Below are 7346 nucleotides of genomic sequence, written 5' to 3'. Positions count from 1 at the left end.
GTATCACGTGATGTTCTGCAGTATCACGGTGATGCTGTGCAGTATCACGTGATGTTTTGCAGTATCACGTGATGTTTTGCAGTATCACGGTGATGTTGTGCAGTATCACGGTGATGCTGTGCAGTATCACGGTGATGCTGTGCAGTATCACGTGATGTTCTGCAGTATCACGGTGATGCTGTGCAGTATCATGTGATGTTCTGCAGTATCACGGTGATGCTGTGCAGTATCACGTGATGTTTTGCAGTATCACGGTGATGTTGTGCAGTATCACGGTGATGCTGTGCAGTATCACGGTGATGCTGTGCAGTATCACGGTGATGTTGTGCAGTATCACGGTGATGCTGTGCAGTATCACGGTGATGCTGTGCAGTATCACGTGATCCTGTGCAGTATCACGGTGATCCTGTGCAGTATCACGTGATGTTGTGCAGTATTACCGTGATGCTGTGCAGTATCACAGTGGTGTTGTGCAGTATCACCGTGATGTTGTGCAGTATCATGGTGATGCTGTGCAGTATCACGGTGATGTTGTGCAGTATCGTGGTGATGCTGTGCAGTATCGCGGTGTGTCTGCATGCACAATGTCTTCAGTTGCACGGTGCACTATTTGAGCGACAGCTGAGCTGCATGCTGCTGATGAACTGACCGACTGCACATTTCTTTCAAAAAGCACCAAAAGCTCAGTGTGTGAGTGATTTCATTATGAGCACTTGTTTGTGAAAAGCAGGTTGAAAACAACAGGCACTTTGAGTGTGGCTGCAGAAAATCTATATGCTGCAAAACAAAATACAAAAATATGAACAAGGTGAAATGGATACTGTAAAAAGTGAAACAATGTGGTTTGGTCATTTCTTGGTTTCTAGAGTCACCTTTCATGAATTGATGTTTCTCACGATTGCAAGAAACATCTCAAAAACTCAAGGCAAGGAAATGATTGATATAAGATGCTACACAGCGAAATCACCAGTGTAAAACTAGCACTGACAGTGTTAAATTAACACTGACATTGTACATATGGTCCTGTTCTGGTCAGAGTGGGACCATATGTTCACTGTCAGTGTTAATTTAACACTGATGATTTTACTGTTTATTGATCTAAAGCAAATGATTTTTATACCATACTGAAATGAGCAGAAAATAGTGAGTGAGCTTCTTCATTTCTTCAGAAAACCAGAAGATTCCTGCTTCAAGACCAACCATGTCCACTCTCCATGTAATCTGCAGTTCTGTCAGGAAGAGCTTATGGTGGGAAACGTGCACCAAATCAACATACAGATCCATAACAGATCTGCTGTGGCAACCCCCAGTGAAAAAGGGAGAAACCGAAAAGAACTTACTTTACTCAAATGTTCAGGTTTTCTTATTTATCATGACCTAGTCATGCATGACCATAAGAAAGAAAGAAATTTCTTCCATAGTGTAAGTGCCATAGTAGTATTACGGTACTCATACTATGATAGTACTATGGCACATGTACCATGGTATTTTTGACAGTACCATGGTATACACTATGGTGTACAAGAAGGTACATAGCACATATTGTCATATATATTTATACAATGGTACAAGTATCATGGCACAAAGAATGGAGAGGTAGGTACAGTTCAATTGTGAGAGACAGAATCTAAAAAAAAAAAAAAATCCAGAAAATCACATTGTATGATTTTTAAATAATTAATTTGCATTGTATTGCATAAAATAAGTATTTGATCCCCTACCAACCAGCAAGAATTCTGGCTCACACAGACCTGTTAATGTTTCTTTAAGAAGCCCTCTTATTTTGCACTCTTTACCTGTATTAATTGCACCTGTTTGAACTTGTTACCTGTATAAAAGACACCTGTTCACACACTCAATCAATCACACTCCAACCTGTCCACCATAGCCAAGACCCAAGAGCTGTCTAAGGACACCAGGGACAAAACTGTAGACCTGCACAAGGCTGGGATGGACTACAGGACAACAGGTAAGCAGCTTGGTAGAAGACAGCAACTGTTATGATTATTTATTAGAAAGTGGAAGAAACACAAGATGACTGTCAGTCTCCCTCGGTCTGGGATTCCATGCAAGATCTCACTTTGTGGGGTAAGGATGATTCTGAGAAAGCTCAGAACTACACAGGAGGACCTGGTCAATGACCTGAAGAGAGCTGAGACCACAGTCACAAAGATTACATTAGTAACACATGATGCTGTCATGGTTTAAAATCCTGCAGGGCAGCAAGGTCCCCCTGCTCAAGCCAGCACATGTCCAGGCCCGTTTGAAGTTCACCAGTGACCATCTGGATGATCCAGAGGAGGCATGGGAGAAGGTCATGTGGTCAGATGAGACCAGAATAGAGCTTTTTGGAATCAACTCCACTTACCATGTTTAGAGGATGAGAACAACCCCAAGAAAACCATCCCACCCGTGAAGCATGGGGGTGGAAACATCATACTCTGGGGGTGCTCTTCTGCAAAGGGGACAGGACGACTGCACCGTATTGAAGGGAGGATGGATGGGGTCATGTATTGTGAGATTTTGGCAAACAACCTCCTTCCCTCAGTAAGAGCATTGAAGATGGGTCATGGCTGGGTCTTCCAGCATGACAATGACCACAAACACACAGCCAGGGCAACTAAGGGGGGGCTCTGTAAGAAGCATTTCAAGGTCCTGGAGTGGCCTGGCCAGTCTCCAGACCTGAACTCAATAGAAAATCTTTGGAGGGAGCTGAAACTCCAAACCTGAAAGATGGAGGAGTGGACCAAATCCCTGTTGCAGTGTGTGAAAACTTGGTCAAGAACAACAGGAAACGTCTGACCTCTGTAATGGCAGACAAATGTTTCTGTACCAATTGTTAAGCTCTGTTTTTCTAGGTTGTCAAATACTTATTTTATGCAATAACATGCAAATGAATTATTTAAAAATCATACAATGTGATTTACTGGATTTTTTTTTTTTTAATTCTGTCTCTCACAGTTGAAGTGTACCTACGATAAAAATTACAGACCTCTCCATTCTTTGTAGGTGGGAAAACCTGCAAAACTGACGGGGTCAAATACTTATTTTCCCCACTGTATATGGTTTGGGATTTTGCCAACTTCTGATTGGCCCATTCGCCACTTTCTGAGCTGTACCGCATGCCGAGTTGACCGCTGGTGGAGCCGAGTAGACCGCGCATGCTAAACGAGTATACCTCGTGTGCAGTGTAGCGCTAGCTAATCGAGCAACGCCTTTTATTAATAACGACCAATCACATAATGCGATACAACGCCTACGTTGGCTGTCAGTTTGTTGACAAGATGGCAGAAGACAGGTTTGCATCTGTTAGCGACGCATGACTTAAAACAAATTTTACACGAAAAAGTTGCGAAGAACACCTGCAGAAATACACAGTCAGCAGCCAACCTGTTTCGCAAGTGCGTCACTGAAAAGGGACATGTGCCTATCTTTGAAACTTATGACAGACAGATGCTTGACAGAGTACTCGGTCGATTTTACGTGGAAGCTAGACAGGCGAATGGCGAACTTTATAAGAAAACAAGCCTGATGACTCTTCGTCACGGACTTAATAGGCATCTCCAGTCGATCAATGGGATGTCAGTTGGTGCAAGAGCTTTTTGTTTTTTTGACAGTGCCATGATATTTCTATCATGGTATATTTAATAGTATCATGGCACTTGCACCATACTGTTTCTACCATATCTACCACAGTAGTACAAATTCCCTGGAACAAGGGCCATGGCATTGTCAAACTCAAATAGTACTTACACCACTATTTCTACTATATTTACAGTGTCTTTGATGGTAAGTAAATTCCTTTGGCTTCTCCTTTTTCTCACTCGGGGTCACTACAGAAATAAAAGAGAGACATGTTCTTTAATTTCTCCAGCGCTTTCAACACCATCAGACCGGTGCTGCTGCGGGGGAAGCTGGAGGACGCAGGTGTGGATGGACACCTCGCCGCCTGGACCATCGACTACCTCACTGACTGCCCGAAGTACGTGTGGCTGAGCGGTTGTCAGTCTGAGGTAGTAAGGTGCAGCACCGGGGCCCCCCAGGGCACCGTCCTCTCGCCTTTCCTCTTCACCCTCTACACCTCGGACTTCACCTACAACACAGACAGCTGCCACCTCCAGAAGTTCTCTGATGACTCCGCCATTGTGGGTTGCGTGTCTGAGGGGAACGAGCTGGACTACCGGTCGGTCATCACAGACTTCGTGGACTGGTGTGAGCGAAACCACTTGTGTCTTAACACCAGTAAGACGAAGGAGATAGTGATCGACTTCAGGAGGAAACCATCACCTCACCCACCGGTGAACATCCAGGGGGAGGACATAGAGACTGTGGACAGTTTCAAATACCTGGGTGTTCACCTCAACAGCAAACTGGACTGGACTCACAACACCGACGCCCTGTACAAAAAAGGCCAGAGTTGCCTCCACCTCCTGAGGAGACTGAGATCCTTTGGAGTGAGCAGACCTCTGCTTAAGACCTTCTACGACTCTGTTGTAGCCTCAGCTCTCCTCTATGCTGTTGTCTGTTGGGCCCCTGGGCAGCACAGAGCGGGAGAGAAAGAAACTGAACAAGCTGGTCAGGAAGTCCAGCTCTGTCCTGGGCTGTCCTCTGGATTCTCTGGAGGAGGTGGCTGAGAGGAGGGTGTTAGCCCAGTTCAAATCCATCATGAACAACTCCTCTCACCCTCTGCACCGGACTGTAGTGGAGCTGACCAGCTTGTTCAGTGACAGACTGAGGCACCCTCAGTGTAAGAAGGAACGATACCGCAGGTTGTTCCTTCTTGCTGCTGTCAGACTGTACAATAACACTGTGAAATAACCACATGCAATAATATGTCTACAAATCATGTGCAATAACAACTCGTTTACAAATCCCTGCACTAATGTCACCTTACCACATATAAACTCCACTTCACATATTGTAAAGAAGATGCTCCTATCTCATTTTTAATCCCAATCACGTTTATATACAGTAGTGTTCAGAATAATAGTAGTGCTATGTGACTAAAAAGATTAATCCAAGTTTTGAGTATATTTCTTATTGTTACATAGGAAACAAGGTACCAGTAGATTCTCACAAATCCAACAAGACCAAGCATTCATGATATGCACACTCTTAAGGCTATGAAATTGGGCTATTAGTAAAAAAAAAGTAGAAAAGGGGGTGTTCACAATAATAGTAGTGTGGCATTCAGTCAGTGAGTGTTCTGAAGGTGAAGGAACATGGACCCACAACAGGGGGCGTTAAATGAACGGGCAATGGATAAGCCAAACAGTAACAATTTAATGTTGTAGTGCACAACGAAATACAGACAATCACAGTTTAGGTACCACCGAATTACAGATTTGAGTGACGTGTGGGCAGACTTGAGGATAGGAGACATCCGTCCTGAGCCAAGCTGGATCCCACACGGCCTTCACCGCCAATGGATCTGAAGAACACCGGAGCCGCCAAGTCCTGGGTCCCCAGGTGGTCACCGTCTCCCGCTGTCAGACCTGGTACTGCTGGCAGAGAACAGAAAAACAGTATTGATGAGTGTGAGTTTGCACACTCTTTAATCCCACAGTCTTATTGCTTTGGGAGGGAGCACCTCCACCTCCAATCACACACTCATGCAGCTCCTGTCTAACCACTTATCTGGATGGAGTGTGGAGCGAAGCCGTCGCTGATCACACCTAACGCCAATCCAACGGATAAGGAACACCACAGGAAGGAGCCCGACTTCCCTTGCCCATCTGCTGTCCAGCAGATTCCCTTCCAACCCCGTGTCTACCAGTGCTGGGGCGTGAAGGGCCAGATCCCCACTCAGGATCGTGACTGGGATGCGTGCAGATTTACAGGGCATCCCCGTGTGGGTATTATGACCCACCCTTAGCCCAGTCTCTAAGGACGAGTACTGCTGTTTTGACCGTTTGGGGCAGTTTTTCCGCGTGTGCTCGGTTGAGCTGCAGTGAAAACACTCCCCACGGACCAGCCTCCTTTGTCTCTGATCTGATCGCCTTTTGGCCCTGCTCGTTTCCATAGCAACGTCAGCAGGGGGAGCTGTCGTCATGTGGAGTACCCTGGCTGTGGAGCGTGGGGAAGACGGCTCCCTGTCGGACCCGGGAGGAAGAGGGACGGCTTGTGCCTGACCACGCCCTTTGTCTCGCTCCCATCGGTGTTCTGTTAATCGGTTGTCTAACTGTATAACTAGGTCGATAAGCCCGTCTAAATCCCGCGGCTCGTCCTTCGCCACCAGGTGCTCCTTAAGGACCAGAGACAGTCCGTTTACAAAGGCGGCGCGGAGCGCAACAGCATTCCAGCCGGCTCACGCTGCCGCGATGCGGAAGTCGACTGCATACTTCGCTGCGCTCCAACACCCCTGTCTTATCGACAGCAGCACGCTTGAAGCGGTCTCGCCTCTATGAGGGTGGTCGAACACCTGTCTGAACTCCCTCACAAACCCGGCGTATGTCGTTAGGAGCCGTGAATTCTGCTCCCAGAGCGCCGTAGCCCAGGCGCATGCCTCTCCTCGAAGCAGATTTATTACGTAAGCCACCCGGCTAGTGTCTGACGCGTACATGACGGGACGCTGTGAAAAGACGAGCGAGCACTGCATTAAGAAGTCCATGTACGTCTCGACACAACCTCCGTACGGCTCCGGAGGGCTTATGTATGCTTCAGGGGACGGTGGGGGGGTTCGTTGAATGACCAGCGGAATGTCTGTTTTCAGGCCTCCGGTCAGCAGGGGGAGGTCCTGCAGCAGCGCCCTGGGCCTGCGCTTCCACCTTGGCGGTGAGAGCCTCCATTCTCCAATTGAGGATCACACTCTGCTCGGTGACTAAGTTCAGCCGAGCAGTGAAAGCGGTTAAGATTTGCTGCAGCTGACCTAACACGCCTCCTGCTGACGCCTGTGCACCTCGCGCTTCCATTGGCTGTTCAAGTGATGGTTGACACCCCTCGGGATCCATGACGCTGGCAGAGAAATCCTGTTGTGAAGGTGTAGGAACACGGACCCACAACAGGGGGCGTTAAATGAACGGGCAATGGATAAGCCAAACAGTAACAATTTAATGTTGTAGTGCACAACTAAATACAGACAATCACAGTTTAGGTACCACCGAATTACAGATTTGAGTGACGTGTGGGCAGGCTTGAGGATAGGAGACATCCGTCCTGAGCCGAGCCGGATCCCACACGGCCTTCACCGCCAACGGATCTGAAAAACACTGGAGCTGCCAAGTCCTGGGTCCCCAGGTGGTCACCGTCTCCCACTGTCAGACCTGGTACTGCTGGCAGAGAACAGAAAAACAGTATTGATGAGTGTGAGTTCGCACACTCAGTAATCCCACAGTCTGTATTCCTTT

Source organism: Thalassophryne amazonica, chromosome 14, assembly GCF_902500255.1.
Source record: "Thalassophryne amazonica chromosome 14, fThaAma1.1, whole genome shotgun sequence".
Classification (NCBI taxonomy): domain Eukaryota; kingdom Metazoa; phylum Chordata; class Actinopteri; order Batrachoidiformes; family Batrachoididae; genus Thalassophryne; species Thalassophryne amazonica.
The sequence above is the reverse complement of the archived record's forward strand: the minus strand, read 5'-3'. Positions refer to the sequence as shown.